General features: G+C 48.5%; 1 protein-coding gene across 5 annotated transcripts in view; it reads right to left on the bottom strand.

Annotated features, from left to right (window-relative positions):
* CLIP1 (CAP-Gly domain containing linker protein 1) overlaps window positions 1-7,083 on the bottom strand; it is a 151,405-nt gene extending 144,322 nt beyond the window's left edge. For 3 of the 5 annotated variants that reach the window (XM_034934711.4, XM_057299548.2, XM_034934706.4), the window contains exon 1: window positions 6,640-6,795. The gene's annotated coding sequence lies outside the window, so the exon portion shown is untranslated. Of the gene's footprint in view, window positions 1-1,441; window positions 1,579-6,639; window positions 6,796-7,027 lie in introns of those variants that run through there. The other 2 variants (XM_055096275.2, XM_063593747.1) reach the window with 2 other exon arrangements.
* Between the last annotated feature and the right edge of the window lie 8,151 nt (window positions 7,084-15,234).

Below are 15,234 nucleotides of genomic sequence, written 5' to 3' on the forward strand. Positions count from 1 at the left end.
ATACGCCAATATCAAGTTATCAGGCCTCCCAAAGTTAAGCAAAGATCCTGGGCCTGGCGCGGTGGCTCATGCCTGTAATCCCAGCACTGTGGGAGGCTGAGGCGGGTGCATCATGAGGTCAGGAGTTCAAGACCAGCCTGGCCAAGATGGTGAAACCCTGTCTCTACTGAAAATACAAAAACTATCTGGGCGTGGTGGCAGGCGCCTGTAATCCCAGCTACTCAGGAGGCTGAGGCAGAGAATCGCTTGAACCCGGGAGGCAGAGGTTGCAGTGAGCCAAGATAGCGCCACTGCTCTCCAGCCTGGGTGATAGAGCGAGACTCCGTCTCAAAAAGAAAAAAAAAGTCCTGAACAGTCCTGAACAGATGGATAGAAATAGGAAAGTATACACTCAATAGCACATCTGAACATCAAGTACTGGGCTGGCCTTTGTGCCATTGCCAAGGTATTCTGTACATTACTTAAAATAACCTAAACTGGGCTCAATTTCTATTCACTAGCTGTGTGGACTTTTAGGCAAATTAGGGAAATTCTTTGAGCCTCATTTTCCCCCGTATCTTTATCTTCATCAAAATCATTAATAACATGACATAGTCAGCACAGTAGTACAAGCCTACAGTCCCAGCTACTGGGGAGGTTGAGATGAGAGGATCACTTAAGCTCAGGAATTTGAGTCTAGCTTGGGCGATATAATAAGACCCCTTCTCAAAAAATTAATTAAAAATAACATGGTGGCCGGGAGCAGTGGCTCACACCTGTAATCCCAGCACTTTGGGAAGCTGCAGTGGGTAGATCACCTGAGGTCAGGAGTTCAAGAGCAGCCTGACAAACGCAGTGAAACGCCATCTCTACTAAAAATATAAAACTAGCCGGGTGTGGTGGTGTATGCCTGTAATCCCAGCTACTTGGGAGGCTGAGGCAGAAGAATTGCTTGAACCCAGGAGGCAGAGGTTGCAGTAAGCAGAGATCACGCCATTGCACTCCAGCCTGGGCAACAAGAGCGACACTCCATCTCAAAAAATAATTATAACAATAACATGGTGCCCAGGTGTGGTGGATCACACCAGTAATCCCAACAGTCTGGGTGGGAGGATCTCTTGAGGCCAAGAGTTCCAAAAAAAAATTTGCTGGGCCAGGCGCAGTGGCTCATGCCTGTAATCCCAGCACTCTGGAAGGCTGAGGCAGGCAGATCACCTGAGGGTCAGGAGTTAGATCAGCCTGGCCAACATGGTGAAACCCCGTCTCTACTAAAAATACAAAAATTAGCCAGGTGTGGTGGCACGTGCCTGTAATCCCAGCTACTTGGAGGCTGAGGCAGGAGAATCGCTTGAACCCAGGAGGCAGAGGTTGCAGTGAGCTGGGATTGCTCCATTGCACTCCAGCCTGGGGGACAAAAACAAGATTTTGTCTTAAAAACAAAACAAAACAAAACAAAACTTACTGTGTGTGGTGGTACACACCTCCTAGCTACTTGGGAGGCTGAGGCAGGAGGACGGCTTGAGTCCAGGAGTCCAAGGCTATAGTGAGTTATAATTGTGCCACTGCACTCCAGCCTGGTGACCGAGTGAGACTCTGTCTCTAAAAAACAAAAGCAATTTTTTAAAAAGGCATAAAATTATTCTGCCTTTTTTTTTTTTTTTGAAACGGAGTCTTGCTCTGTTGCCCAGGCTGGAGTGCAGTGGCGAGATCTCCGCTCACTGCAAGCTCCGCCTCCTGGGTTCACGCCATTCTCCTGCCTCAGCCTCCTGAGTAGCTGGGACTACAGGCACCCGCCACCAAGCCTGGCTAATTTTTTGTATTTTTAGTAGAGACGGGGTTTCACTGCGTTAGCCAGGATGGTCTCAATCTCCTGACCTCGTGATCCACTCACCTCGGCCTCCCAAGGTGCTGGGATTACAGGTGTGAGCTACCGCGCCCGGCCAAATTATTCTGTATTTTTAAATATTTCAACAAATACATATTTTAAGGACTACAGCCTAGAAAGTCTTCAATGTCCTGCCTCCTCCTTCCTTCTCCCTAGGATGTTTTTCTCTCTGGGCTCTACATTCCTTCACTTCCTTTCTGTCTCTACTCGAAAGTCACATTCCCAGCTAGGTCTCCTCTTGCTGCCCTATGTAAAATTTCCATTCTTCTAACTCTTACCCCTAGTACTTTATACTTTCCCTTCTCTGATTGTTTTTTCTTTGCCATGTGTCACCTAACATACAATAAATTTACTTTTTGTTTATTGTCTGCCTTCTCTACTTGAAGGGAAGTTCCAAGAGAATAACAGGGATTTCTGTCTTTTATTCACTGTTGTATCACCATCATCTAGAACAGCACCTGGCACACGGTACATGCTCAATAAATATTTGTTGCCTGAATACCAAATGAGATCTAATTACAGCCCACAGATAGGTATATCATAGCCCATCAAGCTGCCTTTAGGGATGCTGTCACAGTTCAAAAATACTGCAAAAGAGAACTATAGATTTGCCATAATAAACAACACTGTCTACTCTTCATATCAAAGAAAAACACACTTGACCTTCCATCTCATTTCTACAAGAAGAGGAAAGAAGTTGATTATTTGGATAGTGGGGCTGGGCATGGTGGCTCATGCCTGTAATCCCAGCACTTTGGGAGGCCAAGTTAGGAGGATTGTTTGAGCCTAAGAGTTCAAGACCAGCTTGGGAAACATAGCAAGACCTCATCTCTACAGGAAAAAAAAATTTTTTTAATTAGCCAGGCACGATAGCATGCACCTGTAGTCCTAGCTACTCAGGAGGCTGAAGTGGGAGGACTGCTTGAGCCCAGGAGGGAGTTCAAGGCTGTAGTGAACTATGATTGTGCCACTGCACTCCAGCCTGCGTGACAGAGCGAGACCCTGTGTCTAAAAAAAAAAAAAAAAAAAAAAAAAAAATACTGCAAAGGAGAACTACAGGCTTGCTATGACTAATAAACATTGTCTACTCTTCATATCAGAGAAAAACACATTTGACCTCTCACTCAGAGAAGAAGCTGATTATTTGGATAGTGAAAAGTCATACAAAGTGAAAGTCTCGATTTAGTTAACAATATATAGACAAAATTCTCTTGTAATGTTAACAAATATTAAACCCTCTCCCTGTGACTTTACTATACTACCTCCTGTTTTTTCCTTTGGTTTGACTTCTATAAAATCAATCTGACATTTATGAACCTTATATTTTCAATTAACCAAGAAATAGATGGGCACGGTGGCTCACACCTGTAATCCCAACACTTTGGGAGGCCAAAGCAGGTGGATCATTTGAATTCAAGAGTTGGAGACCAGCCTGGCCAACATGGTGAAACCCCAGCTCTAGTAAAAATACAAACATTAGGCAGGCATGTGGCAGATTCCTGTTGTCCCAGCTACTTGGGAGGCTGAGGTGGGAGAATCACTTGAACCCAGGAGGCAAAGGTTGCAGTGAACCAAAATTGCACCACTACACTCTAGCCTGGGCAACAGAGTGAGACTCTGTCTCAAAAAAAAAAAAAAAATTTAATTAAAAAAAAAAAAAAAAACGTTTACTGAGTACATGGAACTCCACAGAATTCTGCAAGGGTCCCGAAACGTGAAGACCCTGGCCTTGATATATCTATTCAAGGAAGACCAGAAATCTACCTGTAAGTAATAACGAAGAACACCAGGTGCCCAGTATGTGACAGGTTCAAAGGTGCCTACCTTTGTATGGGCCATAAGAGAATCAACTCATCTCTTACACACCATCCACTGGCTTTCGAATCCCAGCAGACAGCACTTAAAAAGCAAGAATCGGCCGGGCACAGTGGCTCATGCCTGTAATCCCAGCACTTTGGGAGGCCGAGGTGAGAGGATCACTTGAGGTCAGGAGTTCGAGACCAGCCTGGCCAACATCGTGAAACCCTGTCTCTACTAAAAATACAAAAACTAGCCCGGTGCCGTGGTGTGTGCCTGTCATCTCAGCTACTCGGGAGGCTGAGGCAGGAGAATTGCTTGAGCCTGGGAAGCGGAGGTTGCACCACTGCACTCCAGCCTGGGCAACAGAGCGAGATGCGAGACTCTGTCTCAAAAAAAAAAAAAGCAAGAATCAAACATGACTGAGTTAGTTCATGTCCCTTATGAGTCACATGGGATGTGACAGAGTGAATTTTAGCCACTAGGTAAAAAAATTTTTTTTTAAGATAAGGACATCAGGCCAGGCGTGGTGGCTCACACCTATAATCCCAGCACTTTGGGAGGCTGAGGCAGGCAGATCACCTGAGGTCAGGTGTGATCAGCCTGGCTGGCCAACGTGGTGAAACTCCATCTCTACTACAAAAATACAAAAAATTAGCCAGGCATGGTGGCAGGCACCTAAAATCCCAGCTACTCGGGAAGCTGAGGCAGGAGAATCGCTTGAACCCAGTAGGCAGAGGTTGCAGTGAGCCGAGATCACGCCATTGCACTCCAGCCTAGGCAACAAGAGTGAAATTCCATGTCAAAAAAAAAAAAAAAAGAGATAAGGATATCAGATTCTAAACTCCTCAATAGGACAGAAACCAGATTAGCTTATGTCATGCTGAAGTGCAAGCTGGAGCTGAAGCAATGATTGAAAAAATAGGGAAGGGCAAAATCTTGATCTTCAGGCAAAATACCTACCCAGGGTCCCACCCGGTTTCAGTTTTCCCCTTTGAACTAGGTCTAGTGGGAAGATGTACTTAACTGCTTTCTCTGAACCTTAAAAATCGGGCACAAGCCTTTGGCCAAGCAATTACCCACTTCAACTTTGCTTTAATGTAGACCAGCCTTGGGGCCAGGTGCGGTAGTTCACACCTGTAATCCCAGCACTTTGGGAGCCCAAAGCAGGTGGATGACTTGAGCCCAGGAGTTCGAGATCAGCCTGGGCAACGTGGTGAAACCCCATCTCTACCACAGATACAAAAATTAGCCGGGCGTGGTGGCGGGCACCTGTAATTCCAGTACTCAGGAGGCTGAGGCATGAGAATCGCTTAAACCTGGGAGGCCGAGATTGCAGTGAGCTGAGATCACGCCACTGCACTCCGGCCGGGGGGACAGATTGAGGCTCCCTCTCATTGATTGATTGATTGATGGATGGATAGACAGACAGACAGACTAGCCTTGCTTTTTGCCACAGATTCCCTATACTAATCGAATAACTAAGCACCTGAAGTCAGAATACCTGAGTTCACATGCTGGTAAAAGGTATTCTGACTTCAGGTGCTTAGCTGTATAACCCTGGTCAAGTTACTTGACCTTTCTATGACCCTCCTGCCGAATGCACATGACGACAGCACGCTCACTGGGTTAGGGTTGATTAAATGAAATAAAACACATAAAAGGCTAGCCCAGAGCCTGGCCACAAGATGCCTTCAATAAATGTTCATTGTTATAATTTACAGAGAAAAAAAGGCCCCAAGTCTGAGAAGCGACATGCCTGGGGATTCTTGCTAAAGGTTATCATTAAATCTAAAAGTCAAACAAACACATTCCTGACTCTGGGATACTCTCCTGATTCGTGGATACCATCGCTAACAGTAGTGACACAAATCAAATAATAAGAACAGCCAGAATCATAACCCTAATGACAGCAGTGGCCACAGCACTTAATACTTATAGAGCTGCTAGGGGCCACTGTCCTAAAAGAGGAAGAAGGCCAGGCTGCTGAATCACACACACACAATTACAGAATCTTCTCCACCCTTTGTTTTAAAAAACAGTTCACTGGCGCCCAAGTTTTGCTAAAAACAGGTATCTAAACCGATGACGGACAACGTGTAATTTCTTCATACCAAAGAGGTGGGGCTGTGCAGGGAGGAGGGGGTGGCGCTCGGCTCCTGCCAGATGGAAAAGCCACATGAAGTGGATAAACAGCCGGATTCAGGATTCACCCCCGAATCGAAACCCGATTTTTGAAAGGCAGGACCTTCCAATTCGGGCAATCGCTAGGTTCTGCTTGTAAAATAACCTCTGAACAAGTGTCATCTGCCTTCCGCGCCAATCCCCTGCCGCGGTAGAAGGTTCGGATTACCGGGCAGCGGTGTGATTTCGGAAACCCGAGAGCGATCTGGCCACCTCCAGCCTTCCCCGGTCTCCGAGAATCACAGCCCCACTTGGGAGGAAAACAAAAGCCGGGGCAGCGGGGGAGTCCGGGCCAGGGTGCCCTCCATGCCGGATCGCGGGCGCCGGGCACCCGGGGCCTGAGGAATGCTCAGGTGACAGGCGCGGCGCCCGGGGCAACAGGTCCCGCCCGGCTTCGGCCTCCCGGGGTCCGGCCGATCCCACATCCGCCCCGGGGCCCAGGGGAGGGAGCGGGGCGCCAGGGAGAGAGCGGCGCCTGGGGCGGCGCAGGGGCAAGGAGTCCAAGCTCCATCTTGAGGCGGGCGGAGGAAGCGAAGGCCCGGCTCGGCGCTGACAGGGCCGCCACTTTTCCACCTCCGGAGGAGCCCCCCAGGGACCCCCGGCCTCCGGCGCCGGCCACCCGAGACTCCCGCGGTCCCCTCCCGGACGGCTCCGGCGCGCGAGGCTCGGCCCCGCTCCCGGACGCCGGGCTTCGACCCCCGACCCGACCCTGGGCGGGCCCCGCAGGCCGGGAAGCGGGCAGGGGAGCAGGGGGTGCCGGGAAAGGGAGAGGGCCCGCGCCGCCCCCTGCTCACCTCCTCGGACGCCGCCGGTCGCCGCCACCTGTCCCACTGCAGCAGCAGCAGCCGCCGCGGCCGCCGCCTCCCGCCTCCCGGCTCGTCGGCTCGGGGCGGGGGAGAGCGTGACGCGCCGCCGCCGCCGCGGGGCCGGGCGGGCGCGCGCTGCCAGGAGAAGACGCCGCGCGGCTCCTCCCAGCGCTCCGCCGCCGCGCCCGCCCGGCCGGCCCGGCCCCTCGAGTCCGCACCGGCCCCGCGGCCCGCGCCCGGCCCCGCGCCGCCCCGCCGCCTCTTTGTCTGCGCCCACCGCGGCCCCGGGAGGATCCTGGCCCCGGCGCGCCCGCCGCTCCGCCCTCGAACCCTCCCGAGCCCCGGCTTGGGGAGCAAGGTGCGAGGGAAAACCCACAGGCCTGCTCCGAGGGGCTTCTCGTCATTTCTGCAAAGTGTTCCCAGAATTTGCAAGTCACACCCAAGAGCCCCATTCAGCCTCGACCTCAGCCCGCTCTTTGGGGCTGATTCATTTGTTTGCCCTCCCCTTCCCGCCAGACAAGGGTGAGAAATCCTTTGAAACAGGCTGCAAGGCGCTTCCGAAGCAGGTTAAGTTGGGGATTGGGAAGGATCATCTCTGCCCTCGCCTCCCTCCAGGGAAAGACCCTGGATGAGGCGTCCCTGGAGAAAATGCTGAAAGGAGCTGTAGAGCAAGTTAAGCTTGGGAAGAACTGTATCTGCTCCCCACTTCCCTCCGGGAACGACCGCGGGTTAAAAATCCTTTGAAACGATCCCAGGGTTTGCTCCGTTCGTTTGAGAAAAGCCCCTTTTATTCGCCCTGGCTGCTTGGACGGAAGCCCTGGTTAGTGTCCCATCCTCCTTCCCCCCTGGGATTTCCTTTAAAAGCTTTTGAAAGGGATAGGAGGGAAGAAGGCTGCAACAGCCTGCTCGGGGCTGGGGTAGCAGAGGGTGGCCAGCATTTCACTCCCATGGACCATGGCAACCCCAGAAGCCTTACATCTCCAGGGAGGAATTTGCAGCTGTCGGGGAAGCCCTGGATTTTGTGGTGGATAAGGGGGCAGGGGCTTCCTCCTCCTTGCCAGTAGAAGAGAATAATCGGCGGGTGACCCCTCTAGCTGACCTTTATTCAAAGCACCGTGCTGCCTGGACGAGCAGGAAGAGGGAACTGCTCTGGTAATGCACGAAGTTCTGAACTATGTAAATTTGTCTCCTGGCCCCTCCTCTCCATTCACGTCTGAAATCCCTCGAAATGCTGTTACCTAATTCAACATCGCCCTAATTTACAGGCTGCAAGGTCAGGTGGTGGTGGTACTCCTGAAATCCCATATCCATATTCCTAATCTGAAAGGCGCGCCTCACCCCCTAATCTAAACAGTCTTCAGCTGTAATCAGCAAGCTGTGGAATCATAGGTGTCATAGGATGAGACCACTTCTAATGGGGGAGTTCAGCTAGGAACACTTATGGGCTTGTCTTTTCTTCTCTACTCAGTAGGCTGAGCCTGTCTTTATTAAAAATATTGTTTTGGGGCCGGGTGTGGTGGCTCACGCCTGTAATCCTAGCACTTTGAGAGGCCCAGGTGGGTGGATCACCTGCAGTCAGGAGTTCAAGACCAGCCTGGCCAACATGGTGAAACCCCGTCTCTAACAAAAAATACAAAAATTAACTGGACATGGTGGTGCACGCCTGTAGTCCCAGCTACTCGGGAGGCTGAGACACGAGAATTGTTTGAACCCGGGAGGCGGAGGTTGCTGTGACCAGAGTTCAAGCCACTACACTCCAGCCTGGGCGCCGGAGGGAGACTCTGTCTCAAAAAACAAACAAACAAAAAATATATATATATATATGTATATATATATGTGTGTGTGTGTATTTGCTTGTTCTCATGGATTATTCTATGTCATTGTCATGTTCATCATTTGCTTATTTATATGTATATCATTTTGTTCATCATGGAGTCTTGGCGTTAATTTTTTTTTTTTTTGAGATGGAGTCTCACTCTGTCGCCCAGGCTGGAGTGCAGTGGTGCAATCTCGGCTCACCGCAAGCTCTGCCTCCCGGGTTCACGCCATTCTCCTGCCTCAGCCTCCCAAGTAGCTGGGACTACAGGTGCCCACCACCATGCCCGGCTAATTTTTTGTATTTTTTTAGTACAGATAGGGTTTCACCATGTTAGCCAGGATGGTCTCGATCTCCTGACCTCGTGATCCGCCTGCTTTGGCCTCCCAAAGTGCTGGGATTACAAGCGTGAGCCACCGTGCCAGGCCATTAATTTTTATTTTTTAAAAAATATATCAGCCGGGCACAGCGGGCGGATCACGAGGTCAGGAGCTTGAGACCAGCCTGGCCAATATAGTGAAACCCCGTCTCTACTAAAAATACAAAAATTAGCCGGGCATGGTGGCGCATGCCTGTAATCCCAGCTACTAGAGAGGCCGAGGCAGAAGAATTGCTTGAACCCAGGAGGCGGAGGTTGCAATGAGCCAAGATAGCACCACCGCACTGCAGCCTGGGTGACAGAGGGAGACTCTATCTCAAAAAAAAAAAAAAAAAATTAGCATATCGCAATATTGTTTACCGTCACTGCCTCCTTCAATTGTGTGAGCAAGGCCTGGTCTCAGCCCTACTACCAGGGCATTGACAGGGCTCAGACCCCAGGTGGCCGCTGTTAGGACTCAAAGGTCCTCCTTCAATATTTACATTCTGTTTTTAGATCTAGCCACTGTGCTTTTTTTGTTGTTGTTGTTAAGACTGAGTCTCGCTCTGTCGCCCAGCGGCACCATCTCGGCTCACTTCAACCTCCGCCTTGCAGGGCCAAGCTATTCTCCTGCCTCAGCCTTCCAAGTAGCTGGGACTACAGGCACGTACCACCATACCCAGCTAATTTTTTGTATTTTGAGTAGAGAGGGGGGTTTCTCTGTGTTATCCAGGATGGTCTCGATCTCCTGACCTCGTGATCCGCCCGCCTCGGCCTCCCAAAGTGCTAGGATTACAGGCATGAGCCACCGTGCCCGACTGCCACAGTGCTTTCTTAAATGCATGTCTTCTGTAAATATGAGAACAGCTCAATTGACGAGACATTGGGAGGTGGAAGGGATGTTGCAGAAGTAGAATGCAAAATAAGAGCTCTCAAGTCTTCATTTTACAAAGCGGGGAGGTAGGTAAATACCTAGGGTTTTGTTTTCTGTTTTTTTTTCCCCAAAAAATTAAGGTTTAATGATATCATTAACGTAACCAATAGGGATAATTAAAAATAGTGGCAGGATTGTGTGGAGAGGAGAGGTAGTCGTGCCTTAGTCATAACAGAAAGTCAATAGATAACGCCTACAGTTGATAAATAACACAAGTATATTTTTATGTATTTTTGTTTTTGTTTTCTTGAGATGAGGTCTCATTCCTGTCACCCAGGCTGGAGCGCAGTGCTGCAATCATGACTCCCTGCAGCCTCTACTTCCCGGGATCAGGTGATCCTCCCAACTCAGCCTCCTAAGTAGCTGGGACTACAGGCATGCACAGCCATGCCCAGCTAATTGTTTGTATTTTTAGTAGAGATGGAGTTTTGCCATGTTGCCCAGGCTGGTCTCAAACTCCTGGGCTCAGGCAACCTGTCCCCCTCAGCCTCCCAAAGTGCTGGGATTACAGGCGTGAGCCACCGTGCCTGGCCCACAACAATATTTTTAGAGAGATGGAAGTTAACACCAGAAGAACTAAAAGCAAAAAATTAATATTCTCTGGGGAACAGGGTTAAGACTAGGTAGGAGTGAGGTAGAAGAACTGAGAACTGTTGCTTTTCTTTTCTTTTGTTCTTTTGTTTTTTTGTTTTTGTTTGTTGTTGTTTTGTTTTGTTTTGTTTTGAGACAGGGTCTTGCTCTGTTGCCCAGACTAGAGTGCAGTGGTGCAATCATAGCTCACTACAACCTGGAACTCCCGGGCTCGAGTGATCCTCCTACCTCAGCCTCCAGACTGGCTCAGACTACAGGCACGTGCCACCATGCCCAGCTAATTTTTTTTAATTTTTAGCAGAGCCAGAGTCTGTCTATGTTGCCCAGGTCTCAAAATCCTGGGCTCAAGCAATCCTCCCATCTTGGCCTCCCAAAGTGCTGGGATTACTGGCATGAGCCACCATGCCCAGACTGCTTTTAATTATAAACCTGAATGTATTTTATTTTTTAAAACCATGTGCAAGGCCAGGAGCAGTGGCTCACACCTATAATCCCAGCAATTTGGGAGGCCAAGGCGGGAGGACTGCTTGAGCTGAGGAGTTGGAGACCCACCTGGGCAACATAGCAAGGCCCCATCTCTACCAAAAAAAATATATAAAAAATTGGCCGGGCACAGTGACTCACACCTATAATCCCAGCACCTTGGGAGGCCGAGGCAGATGGATTGCCTGAGCTCAGGAGTTTGAGACCAGCCTGGCCAACATGGCGAAACCCAGTCTCTACTAAAAATACAAAAATTAGCCGGCTATGGTGGCATGCACCTGTGGTCCCAGCTACTCAGGAGGCTGAGGGAGGAGAATCAGTTGAACCTAGAAGGCGGAGGTTGCATTGGGCTTGCGCCACTGCACTCCAGCCTGGGCAATAGAGCGAGACTCCATCTCAATAAATAAATAAATAAATAAGCTGGGTGTGGTGGTGTGCACCTGTAGTCCTAGCTACTCAGGAGGTAGAGGTGGGAGGATGGCTTGAGCCCAAGAAGTTGAGGCTGCAGTGAGCCGTGATCCAGCCACTGCACTCCATCCAGGCTAGGTGACAGAGCAAAGCCCCATCTCGAACAAACAAAAAAACATTACTTTCATTTATTTGTTGTTGTTGTTGTTGTTTTTAAACATGGAGATGAGGTCTCACTATGTTGCCAAGACTGATCTCTCCTTGGCTCAAAGGATCCTTTCGCCTTGGCCTCCCAAAATGTTGGGATCCCGGGTGTGAGCCACCACACCCAGCTCATTTTTTTTTTTTTTTTTTTTTGAGACGGAGTCGCTCTGTCACCAGGCTGGAGTGCAATGGCGCAATTTCAGCTCACTGCAACCTGCGGCTCCCAGGTTCAAGTGATTCTCCTGCCTCAGCCTCCTGAGTAGCTGGGACTACAGTCACGCGCCACCACGCCCAGCTAATTTTTGTATTTTCAGTAGAGATACTGTCTCTGTTTTCAATAGAGACAATGTTTTGCCATGTTGGCCAGGCTGATCTCCTGACCTCAAGTGATCCATCCACCTTGGCCTCCCAAAGTGCTGGGATTACAGGTGTCAGCCACTGCACCCAGCCCCAATTTCTTTAAAAAAAAGAACAAAAGAAGAAGAAGAAGGAATTAAGATCCTCAACCAAAATGAGTAGAGATTATTCTCCGTAAAATCATGGGTGTTGGTGGTTTTTTTCTCCACAGCTCTTTAGCATTGATTCTGTGACAGGTTTCGGCAGTACAACAGGTTTGTTTTGTTTTATTATCTGTCTCCTTCCATCCCTACAGGAACGTGAATTTCGAGAGAGCAGGGAATTTTTTTTTTTTTTTTTTGAGAAGGAGTCTCACTCTGTCGCCCAGGCTGGAGTGCAGTGGTGCAATCTTGGCTCACTGCAACCTCCGCCTCCTGGATTCAAGTGATTCTCCTGCCTCAGCCTCCCGAGTAGCTGGGATTACAGGCACCCACCACCATGCCCAGCTAATTTTTGTATTTTTAGTAGAGATGGGGTTTCACCATATTGGGCAGGCTGGTCTCGAACTCCTGACCTGTGATCTGCCTGTCTCGGCCTCCCAAAGTGCTGGGATTACAGGCGTGAGCCACTGGGCCCAGCGAGAGCAGGGATTGTTGACTCTTATTTCTTGCTGTGTCTGCATCCCTTGGATGCAGGGTCCACAGTAGATTAGTTTTTTGAAGGATGTGGTGTAAGACTCCTATATTCTAAATAACTAGAGACTTTTTTTCTTGTATTTTGTCTTCTTTTTTTTTTAAAGAACAATAGGTGTTCATTACATAAAATTAAGGCAAGCAAAATGAAGGCAACAAAATAGCTACAATCCCACAGATCCTGAAAAAATTACTATAAATATGTCTAAATTAATTCATTACAGTTTAGAGAGATTTTAAATCTCTCGCTAAGGGACTAATAGTTCTTATCACCATTCAAGGACAATACAGTAAAAAATAGTGGTTTGAAAATATTTCTTGTTTTGTTTTGTTTTTTTGAGACTGAGTTTCGCTCTTGTTGCCCAGGCTGGAGTGCAGTGGCATGATCTCGGCTCACTGCAACCTCCATCTCCCGAATTCAAGCGATTCTCCTGCCTCAGCCTCCCGAGTAGCTGGGATTACAGGCACGCGCCACAACGCCCGGCTAATTTTTTTTGTATTTTTAGTAGAGATAGGGTTTCACCATGTTGGTCAGGCTGGTCTCAAACTCCTGACCTCAGATGATCCGCCCACCTCGGCCTCCCAAAGTGCTGGGATCACAGGTGTGAGCCACTGCGCCCGGCCAAAAATATTTCATAAACTGCGCCTGTGATCCCAGCATTTAGGGAGGCCAAGGTGGGCGGATCACCTGAGGTCAGGTGTTCAAGACCAGCCTGGCCAACATGGTGAAACCCTATCTCTACTAAAAACACAAAAATTAGCCGGGCGTGGTGGTGGTGCATGCCTGTAATCCCAGCTACTTGGAGGCTGAGGCGAAAGGATCGCTTGAACCCAAGAGTTGGAGGTTGGAGTCAGCCAGTGCACACCAGCCTGGGCAGCAGATCAAGACCCTGTCTAAAAAAAAAAAAAAATTCATAAACTGCTATAAAGATGTAAGGATTTATAGGTTTTTACAATAGAAAATGATTTGATTTCAGGCACTAAGTGAAAAAAAATTTTTTTAAATAGAAAAATGAGACAAAAGCTGTCAAAATAAGCACACTTCTAAAATTAAAGATGTTTTGGCCAGGTGCAGTGGCTCACGCCTGTAATCCCAGCACTTTGGGAGGCAAAGATCCCTTGAGCCCAGGAGTTCAAAACCAGCCTGGGCAACCTAGTAAAACCCTGTGTCTATTACTATAAATTTTTATAAAAAAGAAAAAAATGAAAGGTGTTATTTTTCCTTTCTCTTTTTTAAAGTTCCTGAACCATAGTAGATAGGTCACAGTTAGAGATTTAACTCCTTACTATACATAATGGTGACCACAGTTAATAACATTATATACTTGAAAATTAGTAAGAGAGTAGATTTTAAGTGTGCTCACTACACACAAAAAAATTAAGGGCCGGGCACAGTGGCTCACACCTGTAATCCCAGCACTTTGGGAGGCCAAGGCGGGTGGATTATCTGAGGTCAAGAGTTCGAGACCAGCCTGACCAACATGGTGAAACCCCATCTCTACTGAAAATACAAAAATTAGCTGGGCGTGTTGGTGGGTGCCTGTAATCCCAACTACTTAGGAGGCTGAGGCAGGACAATTGCTTGAACCCGGGAGGTAGAGGTTGCAGTGAGCCGAGATTGCGCCACTGCACTCCAGCCTTGGTAACAAGAATGAAACTCCATCTCAAAAAAAAAAAAAAAAAAAGTTAAGTATTTAAGGTAATACATATAGCTTGCTTTTTTTTTTTTTTTTTTCTTTTTGAGACAGTCTCTCGCTGTGTCGCCCAGGCTGGAGTGCAGTGGCCCAGTCTTGGCTCACTGCAACCTCCACGTCCTGGGTTCAAGTGATCCTCCCACCTCAGCCTCCCCAGTAGCTGGGATTACAGGCACCCACTGGGATTACAGGCACCCACCACACCAGGCTAATTTTTCTATTTTCAGTAGAGATGGGGTTTTGCATGTCGCCCAGGCTGGTCTCTAACTCCTGACCTCAAGCAATCTGCCTGCCTTGGCCTCTCAAAGTGCTGAGATTATAGTCATGAGCCACTGTGCCTGGTTTATTTTTTAAATTACTTCTGCTTTTATTAATATTGCTTCAGAAATCAGAATCCAACTGATTAGCCCATTCAACAATCCTGCTGAGTCCCAAGCACTATTCGAGGTACTGGGGCTACAGCAGTGAAGATCAAGTCCCTGTCCTCAAACTGTTGACTATTACTGGTCACAGGTTTACTAAATCAGGGTGGAGTAATCACCGTTCCCTGATCTCCCCTGGTTTTATGTCCAAGGTGGGTATAATATGCCAGACCACAACCCTTGTCAACATTTGGAAATGCTAACATTTCCAAAACATTTCCAAAGATAGGGAGCTAGTGCTAGTTCATTTCATAAAAAAGCGACTCAGCGGCTGGGTGCGGTGGCTCACGCCTGTAATCCCAGCACTTTGGGAGGCCAAGGCGGGTGGATTGCAAGGTCAGGAGTTCGACACCAGCCTGGCCACTATGGCGAAACCCCATCTCTACTAAAAATCCAAAAAAATTAGCTGGGTGTGGTGGTGCATGCCTGTAATCCCAGCTACTCGGGAGGCTGAGGCAGGAGAATTGCTTGAACCTGGGAGGTGTATGTTGCAGTGAGCTGATATTGCGCCACTGCACTCCAGCCTGGGCGACAGAGTGAGACTCCATCTGAAAAAAAAAAAGCAAAACTGTGAAAGAATGACAAGCTACTAAATTTTATATATATATAAAAATATATTTTTGTTATAAATAATTATATATATAA

The sequence above is a fragment of the Pan paniscus genome, chromosome 10 (genome assembly GCF_029289425.2).
Source record: "Pan paniscus chromosome 10, NHGRI_mPanPan1-v2.0_pri, whole genome shotgun sequence".
Lineage (NCBI taxonomy): Eukaryota > Metazoa > Chordata > Mammalia > Primates > Hominidae > Pan > Pan paniscus.